The 14,708-nt window shown below is 37.0% G+C and overlaps 1 protein-coding gene across 4 annotated transcripts in view; it reads left to right on the forward strand.

Annotated features, from left to right (window-relative positions):
• Positions 1-14,708, forward strand: part of Gbeta13F (guanine nucleotide-binding protein subunit beta-1) — a 191,752-nt gene that overhangs the window by 136,218 nt on the left and 40,826 nt on the right. The gene's annotated exons all lie outside the window — the stretch shown is intronic.

Genomic DNA, 14,708 nt, shown 5'->3' on the forward strand with positions numbered 1-14,708 from the left:
TACCGATTTTAATCATAGGGTTGAAAGGTAGCCAAGACATTATGAGAGCGATATTGCTAATTACAGTTAAACTTATTTTAATGCTCGACCATGCCGAAATGTAGTAATTATACACCTGGTAGCAGTCCTTTAATGCATGTCATTAAAGAACACCTATTCATTAAAGTTCAGGTTTTCGATTATTCTCGGATATGCAATCGAAAGACAACTAGCAAAACGTCACGCAGGCTGGAAATCCAATACTGTCGCAGAAGGTTCTGTTCTGTTACTATAATAATTAGCATTAATTGTAAATAATATTCAAATAAATTCAATTTTTCATCTCGTTTTTCAATGTCGAATTCAACTTCAAGGTTATATCAAGTTTAACGTTTATCTTACTCTCTAGGTTATATCAAGGTCGTCGACATTCGTTGCTCGGAAAAAATCAATACTTTGGCGTCTGCGCACATCTCACAATTTACGAGATTGCACAAGGTCAGTTCGCTCCCCAGTCACATAAGAATAGCATGAATACTTATGAATAATTTCAAGTTAGAAATATAGTCGAGCATAAAAAGTCGTATGAAACTTGCCTATAATGGTAATTAAGACGCTCGTATGAAAATTATGAACTCGCATGCGCTCGTTTCATAAACACCCTCGCGTCTTAATTACTGTCATAGGCTCGTTGCATAATGTACTATTAACGTACCATTAGTCGAGTACTGAATTTTTTTATTTCTGTCTTAAAACTTATATTCAGAATTATATTTGTTACTTTGTTAATTTCCATTAAAATGATGTCTAAAAAGAGAGTTTGGTTGAAACAAAGCTGTCCTCAATATCCTGTGTTAGATTAGCCAAGTGCTGTAGTTCACTAGACTGAGGAGACCCACAAGCTGATGGAAGAATTCGACTACTATACCTTATTTTAATTCGTTTTTTCTTCAAAACATCAGCAACTTGCTATAATTTCATTGAGAATTATCACAAATGAGATATTGGTTGGCCGCGCCCTTTAAAAGTACAGTTGCGATTGATGTGGAAAGTAAATAGACACTGTGAAGTAATTACTGTTTGTATGCACTGAAATATTCGGGGCATTCTTCGTGGCATTACAGACAAATTGTCAGAATATTGATATGCTAATGAAACGTACCACCTTCTTGAGCCCCATTCTCATTTTCTTTCTCAATTTATCTGTACTTCATAGCATGGCATACCACATCTTCATAGTTATCTTGGTGTGTATTGTATCAGAAGTGAGGTGGGAAAATAGTGGTGACTTGGTGAGTGATGAATTAGGTTCTTTTATTCAAATGGTGAGTGCAAAGGAAGTCATGGTGATGTATTACTTAGATCACATGTGAAAGATACAGTGATATTAGTGCGTTATATAGATGACCGGATGATAATGATGAGACTACTAGGGAAGAAAATAGACAGCCCTAGCGTAAATTTACATGTCACATAATGGATTAGCAGACTAGGAAGTGGAAAAAAGTTATGACCAGATAGAAGAGTTAAATGAGAAGGAGAAGGAGGGACCACGTGTAATCCTAAAGGGCAACTGAAACGTAATATTAGGACAAGTACAAGATGGACCAACAGTTGGAAAATATATATTAGGAAAAAGAAATGACAGAGGAGAATCTTTGTTGAATTGCTGTAAAAGAAATGCAATGATTGTTGGAAATACACTATTCCAACATAAACGAAGAATATACACGTGGGTATGTCCAAGGGAAGAAAGCAAATATTAGACTACATTCTGTTACAGGATAAGTTCAGAATTGCTTTTAAAATTCAAAGACTTTACAAGGAGCGGATATTAACTTATATCATATCCTGCTGATAGGCGAAGTAAATATTCGTCTGAAGAAGATAAGAGGAAGACAGGTGACGAAAGAAAAACCGCTGCAATAGGATCCACACCTGAGAATAGTAATGAATACTGTATTTTTTCTTATACAAATGCACTAATACTTCGTGAAACGCATGTTGCACAAGTCTTGTTAAAACTGACCGTACTTGTACAATTGTAACTTTTAATTTGCTCTTTCGTGAAATAGGGTCCTGCTCTTCCGTTCTTTGTTGCAGTGCTTATACCTGTTGCTAACGAATACCAAAGGTTTACTGCCTCATTCCCCTAATTGCAGTAGGAAATGAGTTAGGGGTCTGTTGGGGTCATCGACAGGTAGCAGTGTCATTTATAATTCACGTTACTGTGGGAGTGTGAAGATGGACCAAACTAGAGATGTTCGGTGATTAACGTTTGAGCAAATGGCCATAGCATAGAGAAAATTAATTGTCGTTTGAGCAATTGAGGATAGTAGACTTGAGCAAATTGAAGAGGTACAGATATCGTTCTTACCTTTCTCTTAAGCAAGATGTGGCAATGATATGTAAGCTTATGTTGATTACAGTTAGCGAAGCTTTCTTTTTTTTTTCTCATTATACAGGGTGTTTCCGAGGTGGTGTTACAAACTTTCAGGGATGATGGCGAAGGGCACATGTATCAATTTGAGATAAGGAACCCTGGTCCGGAAATGACCTAGTCAAAAGTTACAAGCAAAAATAGTTCTGTGGAAATGAGATAATTTTATTCCTTTGTACACTTTATTTATGTTTATTTATGTGTATATCTTACACATACTGTATTCACCTGACGTTGTTTACGTTGTCTACAGTATTCCATTCAGTGCGCTGTCTGAGGGATGGGGACAGGAAACTACACTAAAGCAATGCAGATAGCGTAATGTGTAACGGACATGACCGGTACTGATATGCACGTCTGTAGACGGCAGTGTATGTGTACAAGTTGCAGTGTCCAGTCGATCAGTGCTAATGAAATGGAGGAGTACACGAGAGCGGAATAAACAGACCTGATTTTCGAATACGGATGAGCCAATGGGAACAGTAGTCAAGCTCGCACATTGTATCGGGTACAAGTACCCACGTAGGAGACATCCGGCCCATACCATTTTTCCACGACTGTTCCAAAGGTTAAGGGATGGAGGGCACGTGGTGGCAAATTCCAATTCCACACAACTATTTTTGCTTATAACTTTCGACTCAGTCATTTCCGGACCATGGTTCCTTACCTCAAATTGATACATGTGCCCTTCGCCATCATCCCTGAAAGTTTGTCACACCACCTCGGAAACACTCTGTATATTTAAAATGACACAGTATTTGCTTACGGACAGTAATGTCTACACAGTGAAAAAACAAATTACAGTATACAGAAATAAAGAACACTGCAAGTAATGTTTATTCTTTGTGAAACAAATGAGGCGATACCAGCACTAGAACTCAATTGATCTCAGAAAACAGCCACACGTATCCAATAACGTGACCTTAAAGGCGCTGCGTCAGCTCCCGTACTCTGCCGGCCGAAAGATAATGTGACCACTCTGTAGTATATTTAGGATATTTATGTGCTGTGATGGAGTATCTTATCGATCGAAAATTTTTAGTGATTAGCTTAAATCTAGTTACATTGCTATAGTTAACTGGCCAAGAAATAGCTCAGAAGCTCAGACATGAAACCTATATAGTTAGTTATTGTGTAAAACATGGAAGGAAAGGATGGAGGAGAGAAATCCTACAACTCCAGCAGAACTCCTTAGAATGCAAAATAGACTTACCTAGAGGCAGGCCGAAAAAATGTTAATTTACGTAAAACATTAATTGAAATGGTGCCTGAATTGATGTCTTAATAACTGCAAAAGATGCTGATACTGAATATTAAAGCGATAAAACTGTAAAAATATCGGTTGTTTTAATGAAATGTCTGCTTTTGTAGAAAAATAAGTTACCGGTACAGTACAGTCCAAATTATTCACCATGAGCCCACGCGGCAGTAGATCTTGTCTGCTAACACAGTAGCTCGCGTTAAATTGTAACTCCATGTATAGGAGCAAAATTGACTTCACGCGCTTTCAGCTGTCTCTGTGCATTACCCTAGATCATATATGTAACAGATATGTCGGGCTTATAGGCTTTGAGGTTAACAACTTTTGTCAGGTTTACTACGCTGCCATCTAGTTGTTACATAAGGAGTCACGTCATAATTCTCATTTGAATTGCATTAGCGACTGTGCTGCCATCTCGTGTTCGTTTACGGCGGACGGGTGGCGATCCTGGCGGTTGTTCTCTTCAAAGTGCTGCCGATTTTAACGTAGCGAGGAGTTATCTGTTACATATATGATCTAGGATAATACCTAGTCGTGCCATAAATACTGTTACAAATACTGCATTGAATTATGAGCACACTTTTGAAGATATTTTAATGTCTTTATGATATAAGTTACTTACACGTATTCTGAACATTGAGCACCAATCGTTTTTCAAAATGATCACTTTTGGCCTTCACACATTCCCTAAGTCTCCGTGGCTACTTACAGACTGCATTATGTATGGTCTTTGAGGGAAATCCGCCACTGCCTTCACAAAGGAACGTTTCAGACTCTCAATATTCCGGTGCTTCTTTTCCAGTCTCCTCAAGCACTCTCCACAATTTGTAGTCCAATAGGTTGAGGTCGGGGCTCCTGGCGGGCCAATCACTAGGAGCAATGAAATCTGGCACATTCGCCTTAAGCCACTCTTGTGTTGGATTCGCTTGTGAGCTGGTGGTAAATCCTGCTGGAAGCTCCAGTGTTGACTGAGAAACAAGGTGTTCAAAGATTTTACAACAGGCTCCATTACCGTGTAGACTCTGGCAGAGGTTTTCACCCTCCCCCCCCTTTTATACAGAAATGGAGCTTAGTGGTGCCATCGTACGCCACTTACCAGCAGGCAGGGTAGTAACCTCTGAGGAACCTAGGCGCTTTCTCACAAGCTTCTGAAGAGCTTGAAGCATAAACTTTGTCAGTTTGTCGGTTGAAAGACTTTTCAATATTGAAGATTTCGTCAGTAAAAGAATTCTCTTGTGCCCATTTTCAGCGTAACACAGAAGAAACAGTCTTGATTTAAGCTGCTACTGCTTCAACTGCGAAGTGAGGAAATGACCTTTACTTCGTCAGTAAGCTCTTACTCCTAGATCACTGCTAAGTACTCTGGACATCGGTATTCTTGAAACCTGCAGTTCACAAGTTAGCACAGAGTGTTTCCTGACAGAATTTTGCCGAATACGAGCCGCCACTGTTGAACTAGCCTCTTGGACCTCACGGTGCGAGGGCGGCCTTGCCTCGGGCGGTCACCTATTGTCCCTAGATCAGCGTATAACCTTATTTTATTTCAAGGAGTGCAGTTCGGTGGCTCCTTTGAACACCCACTTACAGATTTATGACTTCCTACACAAACACCTCTGACAATTCCATCCTGTCCCCTCGTCCCAACATTGCATAGTTGCCATAATCCTGGTGACCCTTAAATGAGACTGACGGGATTCTTGGAATTCGGTAAAGATGCAGCAACTCTGCCTCCACGTGGATTTGACGAGAGCCTGTCAATTCTTCTGAACAAGGGTTGTGATTGGTTACTGACAGGAGAAGACAAGATTTCCGTCACCATAAGGAAGATATTTATTTATGACTACCAGTTAGTAGGGGGCAGTAGGTCTGTCGGCATAGTCCTTTCTATGAAACTGCACTCCATGAAAAAAAATAGAGTATACATCTTGATGGTTAGAAATACAAACATCCTGCTGATTTTAATTTTATTAAGGACTATGAAAATATTATAAGTTGATTTCCCAGCCCTATTAAATGCTATCACTGCTACATGATTTTCATAATCACTCCACATCATGATGAAAACTTCACAAAACACAATTTCTCTTCTGTAGCTGAACTCGCAATGGCGCTTTGATGCTTCGCTGCAAGAGTGGAAAATAATCTTCAGAACTGGTTGTACAGCCTCACTTAAAAGTTTGTAACAATATTTATGGTAAAACTGGATATACTGACCTTGGTGTCACCACATTCAGCTGTGTGAGGAAATCTTATTCCAAACCAGATTCCAGTAGTGGTAGTCCACTGTGCAGTTTTGTATGTTAGACACTTCCATGTGCTATTGTGGAATAGAGTGTGTAAGATTAATGTTAGTGTATGAATAATTTGAATAATTTCGAGGGAAAAATTGTTCCGGGGCCGGGTATCGAACCCGGGACTTTTGGTTAAACGTACCAACGCTGATTTTAATTTTATCAAGGGCTATGAAAATATCAAGTTGATTTCCCAACCCTATTAAATGCTATCACTGCTACACGATTTTCATAATCACTCCACATCATGATGAAAACTTCACAAAACACAATTTCTCTTCTGTAGCTGAACTCACAATGTGCATAATGTTAGTGTAGTTTATGTAAATGGCTCCAGAAAATGTTACAGTCCAGCAAAGAATTTTTATGATAGAGACACGTGAAAAAATGTTTGTGGAAAATAAGAAGGATTTTCAAGAAAATTGTTAGGTGCTCCTATTCCGCATAGAACCACAATATTAAACCTCGTTAAAAAGTTCAGGGGAACAGGTTTGGTATTAAATAAAAGTACAAATTAGAAACCTATGCACAGGGAGCTTAACTCAGCTGAGCTGTACGTATGTGCAGAGTACGTCAGCTGCATGAACCCTGCTGAAGATGTTGCCACGTCTCTCACGCCATAATATTAACAAATTGAAGCATGCATTATTATATCATTTCACGAAAACGTAATAGAACACACAGATATTTATTTAAACTAATATTAACGCTTTGCTAGATATACTGTACCTACTGATGTAATTGTTTTCGTAATTTTACTAACGATATAAGCAGTGTAACGTAAATAAAATAAAGAAAGAAATATTTTTTTCTGGGAAAACTTTAAATTTTGACCCTATGTTGTGTGAACATTTTTGATCCTATAGTGTAGACCATACCTGCACAAACAGCGCTCAACGAGCGCGCGCGCTCTTTCGGAGCGGGAGAGCCGTGTTTACCGCTTGCCGAAACGGAGAGGAAGATACGTCAGAATGAAATAGACTTGCTATAGGTAGAGGAGAGGGAAACGACCACTCAGCTATCTAGTGGAGTGCAGTGTGTAGGCCTATTCTCAGTAACTGTTTCACGTTGCTTACCTACTGCTACAGTACAGTATGGAGGAATCTAAAAGACGGAACATAACATTTAACATTTAACGATTTACAGCTCGAACTTATTGATCTTCAATGTGACCTAAGGGCTAAAGATCGTTTGAATAATACTAGGTACTAGCCTGGTTGAGTTTTACAAGACTAAACATTAGCAATAATATCCACGACTACACAGGCTGGCTGTGAAAATGATTGCTATGTTTGGCTCAACATTTATATTTGTGAGCAACTATTCTCTATAATCAACTTTAATAAAAGCAGACATCGAACATCTGTAACTGATGTTTCATTAGATCAGTAGGCTACTGTTCCTTTCAGCTGCCAACAGTTTTGATGTACTGATAAATAAAAATATAGCAACATGATATTGTACATTTAAGTAGCTATAGAATTTCTATTATTTCTGTAAAATAAATATTTCTTTATTAATTAATAATAGTCCAAGATAGTTTTGCAAACACTGAACGGGAATTCATTTCATAAACACTCGTAATACTGTAGTACTTCCTTTTGTGTACATTTTGTACGAGATCACCCCTTCTTCCAGTCCACCCTTATACAGAGCGCAGCTAATATCTGCATTCCGCTCATGAGCTGTGAGCCGGCTCGGAGAGCACAAACCTTGTGCAGGCCTGGTGTAGACCGTCCCCGACGACTGTGGAAAGGACGGCACTTCCTTACATTCTGTAGAGGATGATTCATTAAGTATGACCCGCTCATTAATCAATATTCTATAGGTCATCTTGAGCAAAAAAAAAAAGTATTCAAGTTAGGTCCTATGATCAGTTATTTATTTTAAGGGGCCACAACTGTTCGAATTTTAAGAAAGTAGAAGCGGTTGTGAGCGGAATGAAAGATACTCAATTATAAATACGCAGGAGGATTATTAAAGAAGACACTTTATTAGCAGATATTAAACATAACTAAGTTTGAAAGCAGATTGTTAAATATTCCATCCTCCACTTAACGCACAGCCGCACGGATGTAATCGCTCGCATAGCATTTCGTAGCTCGGCTGATGAGCGCAGCATCGTTCACAAGCAATAATTGTTGTCTTGTTTGTACTTTCATCTGGTACACAAGGTGAGCTGCTGCTGCACCTAGAAAGTGATGGGGGGGGGGGGAAACCATCACATTGATAATACATACGTGTCACTTGGTCTCTAAAGGGACATTTCCACTGTACAGTCGAGTGCATTGATGGTCGGATGCAGGGGCGGCCCGTCCCTATGTGCTACAGTGCTACAGCACAGTGATAATTTTTGCACAAATAATGTATTTGTAATACCATAGTATCTGATCTGTCATTTAACAATTTCCCGTGGTTATATTCATGACGCATTATCGAGTGTTTAGTCTTCGCTCTTCGTTCTTTGGTGTCTCAGGGGGTTCGTTGTGCTACTCTGAACTTCATATGAGAATGTAGATATTTATGCGCATGTGCGAAGCTGAAATCACTGCTCTGATTGGCTATTTTTACGCGGGAAAGTGCTGTAGTCAGCTTCAGCACAACACAGCTTGGAGACTGCAAAAGTAAAGCGTAACGAAAGAATGCTTGTTTGTGGAAGAACCCGGAACTATTTACAATGTATTTGGTAATTCAAATATCAGACTGCTGCTGCCATCTACCTGTAGGACTACGAGGTTCCTCCTGAATCAGCTAGCAAGCGACGGAAAATGGAATCCCAGAAAATTGAAGCCAAGGAAGTATGTGACTGTATAATTCAGAAAACTACTCACCGTTTCCAGTCTTTAAACTACCTAGACGCAACAAAAATTGTTACACAGCAAAATTTTTTAGAATTTTTCGTATAATTTTCATGAACGCAAACTTGGAATTCTATACGGAAAACCCGACTTCCAAAATATAGATGTCTGTTCAATTGTTACAATACACAGTCTCCAACAATTTACAGGATCCATTCCGTGAAGTACCGAAGTTGTTAAATATTTTGGTTACAATACCAATGGCCACTGCTGAGCCAGAAAGATGTTTTTCTTGCTTGAAACGCATAAAAACTGTTTTTAAGGAACACTATGTCCCAGAATCGTCTCACTGCTCTTGCAATACTGTCAATAGAAAATAGTATGATGTCCAAGATGGAGGGGTTTAACACCAGGGTAAATGACAAGTTCTGCAGTAGGAAGGAACGTCGTATGGACTTCATATTTCGTCACTAGGCGAGTCTCAAATTAAGATAAATAGGCTACATATAAGTGTATATAGTAGGCAGATATAGAGATTGTAGCACACTCATTATTTTGACCACCAGCCGCTACTGTTCGGATGGTATAAATAATTAATGCTGCCTACTACTTTTAGTGTCCTGCAATGTTCGAACATGTGAGATGCAACCAAGACATTACAAACTTCTTCTTATTTCATATGAAAAACTAATCGAAAAATCTGTGCTAAAATCCGTGAGGTAACATTAACACTGTCGTAAATTTTATTCCTGGTGCTGTATAGCCCTATTTAAAGAAAGCGAAAATGAATTGCTGTGTTTGATGAAAGTCACTGAATCATCATCCGGAACACAAACACTTGAAAGAAAATTCTGTAGTGCTTCACAGGCGGCAGTGGCTTCTACTGAAGTTAAGAACGGTTGACTCACAGATTTTTTTTATCGTTTGTCTTTCCCGTAACTTCCGCCTGGTTGCTATACTAGGAATTCCTCTAGCCTATAATTATTTTTTCCTCATAGTGCAGGAAAAACAATATCGCGTTTTCCCTCATATTCTACGTAGCTTCTGGTTTTTCACGCTTCCAGTTTACAACAATCATATCACAAACTTTTGTTTTATATCAACACAGTGAGGTTTTACCACATTTCTTTCCAAGTTGTTGATGATCCCCTCCTCAAGGTTGGTCCAGTAATACCCTTTCAAGCAGCGCTATTCCCGTGTCCAGTGATTGCATGTAATAACAGAAATGCAGCTCGAAGAGAAGTAGAACACCTCTACATTTCGCAGAACTGGTATTTGATTGTGACCTGTGCACTTATCTACAAGAACTGCGATGTTTCTTTTTATCTATTGCATATCCTATCATGTTTCAGAAGCCAATGGAAGAACATGGTCCTCCTCATCCACGTCTCCTATTTAAATTCAATTAGTCAATTAAAATAAAAAATAAGGCGTACTGTAAGTACAATAAAAGAATAAGACAGCAACATGTATGTTTCGATTGAGTACGTGGTCATGTAGGGAACGCAGGAAACGAAAGAGCAGATCATCTAGCCAAGATGGCCGCGAATTCGGAAACGGAACACACATACTCTAAACAACCCCTCTCTTATGTTAAAATGGAAATGAAGGTTAACATGTTAAATGACTGGAATGGAATGTGGTTAAATAGTTCAAATGGCCAAATCACAAAATCACTATATTTTCCCACAGTTAAAGATAGACTAACCGCGAAGAATTATGAACCATCATACATATCCACGCAATTTATGACTGGACACGGAAAATTTAATTCATATTTCGAACGTTTCAAAATTTACAACCTAAACGGCTCTTCATATTCCTGTGAAAACCCCGCACAAACAGTCGACCACCTGTTATTCGAGTGTCCGCTACAAGAACGCAAGAGATACCGGCTAGAAACCCATCTTAGCATGTGCGATACAACTTTCTTACCACCATTAACAAAAGTTTTTTCTGAAGCAATGTTGCTTAAAGGAATTTCACAGATTTATTACAGATGTATTTAAGACCTTGTAGAAGAATATTAATTAGTAACAGTGTCCTATTTATTCTTCTTGGAGCCAAATTTGTAACTTTTAAAAGTGTGGTTACTATGTTGAAGTGTATGTGTTGTAACGGATGCTTGATTTGTTATGTGAGTCACAGTTATGGGATGCTTGATGTCGTCGCAATGTCGTAATTATAGTTTGATTGTGTTTGTATGACTATTGTGTATTAATTTATGATGTATGGTACGGAAAGCTGCATATTTGTATTATAGAAGTGTTACGTATGTGTGTTGTTAATGTGTTTGTATGTCTCAAATTGATGCCTGATATTTGTTTTGCAATCGCAATGCCTGATTTACGGATTGTTTATGTTTTGTTTACATCGCGTAAGCTAATTTAATTTTCTTTCCCATTTCTCTTTATGCTTACCTTTTTTGTGTAAAACTATAGCCCTAACATACATATGTAAAATAGGGCTGACCCCCATTGGAGATACAATAATAATAAGACATAAAGACAGTATCAGACGACGCACATTAAATTTTAATTTAATTTAATTTTAATTTTAATTTGAATACAGAATAAATAATATAATTACAAACAAACAAGAGAAATAGAAATAAAATAATACAATCAATATAAAAAATGAGATACAGTAGTATTAACAAACTCTGAGACCGAATGAGCAGCGCTCGTGTTCGGTCGCAGTTCAGATATAATATTAATAGGCCTATAAGAGAATATGAAATAAAATAAAATAGGAAATAAAATTAAAATTACAGTTACAGAAATTATATAATACAATATTAATATAAGAGAAATGTAGAAAATAAAAAAAAATAATAATAAAAATAAATAAATAAAATAAAATAGGAAATAAAATTTAAATTACAGCGGCAATGGAATTATATAATATATTAACACTAAAGAAGAATAATATCGCACGTGAAAAGTAGGACAATTTATATATATATATATATATATATATATATATTTTTTTTTCAAAATTATAGAATACAAATATAATATAGGTTGATTAATTCATGCACATAGGCTATAAATTTATTTAATCAAATTGAAGATATGAACACGTTTCTAATTTTCTTGTTATATGTTAGTGAGTTACATGTTAGAAGTTCTGGGTGTAATTTAGTTAAAGCATTGTACAACCGAGGGCCAAAATTAATGCTATGCTTTAGACCAGCAGATGTGAGACATTTAGGTTCTACTAATGTTGAATTAATATTTCGTCTTGTGTCATAATTATGTTTCTGTAATATAAACTTATTACGATTTTTATGATAAAATTTTAACAGCGTATACTCATAAATTTGTTCAATATTAAATACATTAAAATAAATAAATAAAAGTAGATTCTTCAGAACTTTGGAAATATTGATCTTTGAAAAATATAATTTTAAAAATTATTCTCGTTTGATAATTTAAGCAGTTAGGCTTCAAACCATTTCCTACAACCAGTGGAGGCTTGTGTGTGCAGCAGATTTACATAGAGAAAGATAGGCGAAAATTGTTCTTATTGCCTCCACTGCACTTTCATTTAAATTATAGCCCTTTCAGGAAGGAACTGTTAAAAAAAATCCCCCATTTTATCGGCATTTTAATATTACACCATTGATTCGCGTCACTTCTCCGTTAATTTATGGTAAATACTGTAACTTATTATGCCATGATGATCAGTTGATCACTAAAGCGAACCGTTATTGCTGGCTTTGAAGTTGTCTACGCCAAGCATGGTAAACAATACATTTTTTACTTGAGTGCAAAGCAGTTGTCCGTTTATAGGAATTCGGAATGGTTTTTTTTATCCATTGGCCGGTATTTGACTTCATATCGTTCACTCGAGAGTCCCCCATCTAAGAGCGACATGCCAAAGTACATTTTGCCGTTGTAGGCGTTGCTATCGGTGCACCATGGGATACGAGCTACATAGCACTACATGGTGATTAATGGAGCAAAGATATAATAATGGTAGGGCAACCGGGTACCCCGCGAAAACCTACCACCAAGCACCGTCTTTGTCCATTAGAATGTTTAAAGACTTTTTTTTTTTTTTGGAATCCTTGTTGCTGTATCCACATCACTATATTGCATTGTTCAGCCGTTTTCTAGCGGAATCTATGACATTTGAATTGTGAGTTTCGTCCTAGATCATATATGTAACAGATAACTCATCGCTATGTTAAAATCGGCAGCACTTTGAAGAGAACAACCGCCAGGATCGCCACCGTAAACGAACACGAGAAGGCAGTACAGTCGCTAATGCAATTCAAATGGGAATTATGACGTGACTCCTTAGGTAACAACTAGATGGCAGCGTAGTAAACATGACAAGTTGTTAACGTCAAAGCCTATAAGGCCGACCTGTCTGGGTATATATGATCTAGGGTTTCGTCCATCTATTCCCCCCCCCCCCCTTTTTTTTTAAAGTGATCACCGTAAATTCTGAAAATTCTTCCGTACCTTTTTGCTATTATAGATTTTTTATTCCCGGTTGGTTTCTTTAATTACAACTAATTTTTACTGTAGACTAATTTTCTTGCGAAAACCTGAAATCGTAATTATTATGACCTTTAGCAATACTAATCCATATAGCTACTTCAAACGTTTTGGCATATAAAAAAACAACCGATTGCCAGACAAGCTCATTGTTCTCCATTAGTCGATTTTACTACACTTTGTTGGTAATGGTTTTAATGGTGACATCACAGTCAAGGCGAAGGATATCGATGTCAAATCCCCTCCTCAAGTGATAGGGATCTTTCATTCTTACTTATTCATGACATCATGACCTTCTTCATAGTACCGGAAGTAAAGTAACTCGTAAAATCGAGAGAAACTTTACATTAGATGCGCTAATGGAATTAATGTTGGGACCATATTACTTTAAGATTATGAAAGAGTATTCTCATTATATCAGTAATGGTTGTATGGACATTTCAGTGTATGCACGTGCGCGTGCGTGTGTGCATGTGTGTTTTTTTCTTCCAAAATTAAAAAAGATATACGTCTTCAACAGATATGCTATACAGATTTTTGAAATTTGAAAACAATTCAGGGTATTCAGAAGAAATGCATATAAATAAGCGTAAAATACATTATTTAAATATATAATATTAATTCGATATACTGTATAAAATAATGCTTACATAGAAAGTACGAAGATCCTTGGAAATAATATTAAAATCTTATTCGGAATAATGATGTGGGTTGGGAGTAGCATCAGGGGTACCAAAACTGTAGAGTATTATAGATATAAATTTACGTAAAAAAGCAATAAAAGGAGAAATTTAGGAGAGATGGGAAGAGAAAGAGATAAGTACGTAAATAAATAGAGGATAGCATAGCAGGAAAATAATGAGTGTTGTAAAATAGAGAAAATGGAAATGTAGACAAGTAATTTAGGAGAAAATAGCTGGAAAAGAATGATTAAGAGTGGGGAGATTTGAGAATAGAGAATAAAATAAATAAATGCAAATTATTAAGGAAAGGAATATGCAATATTTAATAGGAAAGCGGGAAATGGAAGGAAGACAATCCAGGTATGAGAAAGAATAGAAGATAGCGATTCAGTTAAAACAGAAAAATAGGAAGTAATCAGGAAATGCTTGGCAAATGAATGTATTAACATAAAAGGGTGGTATATAGTAAAGTGATGGTGGATCGAAAAGCGGAAATATAAAGATCCACCACAACTTGAACTGTAAAGTTGGATGACAAATAAATATGAAATGAAACGTGCAGTTCCATAATGTAGTAAGTGCCGAAACCGGGAGAATTGATTTTTTCACATAATTATATCAGTTGTAGGTGCCCTGTTTGACAATATTACAAAAGATTATGAAGAAAGTGCTACTCCAAGTAATAAAGTAGTGCACTTTCATGTTGTGCAAGTCACAACGTTGTATGTACTGTATAAAACTATTTTTT

The sequence above is a fragment of the Periplaneta americana genome, chromosome 1 (genome assembly GCF_040183065.1).
Source record: "Periplaneta americana isolate PAMFEO1 chromosome 1, P.americana_PAMFEO1_priV1, whole genome shotgun sequence".
NCBI lineage: Eukaryota > Metazoa > Arthropoda > Insecta > Blattodea > Blattidae > Periplaneta > Periplaneta americana.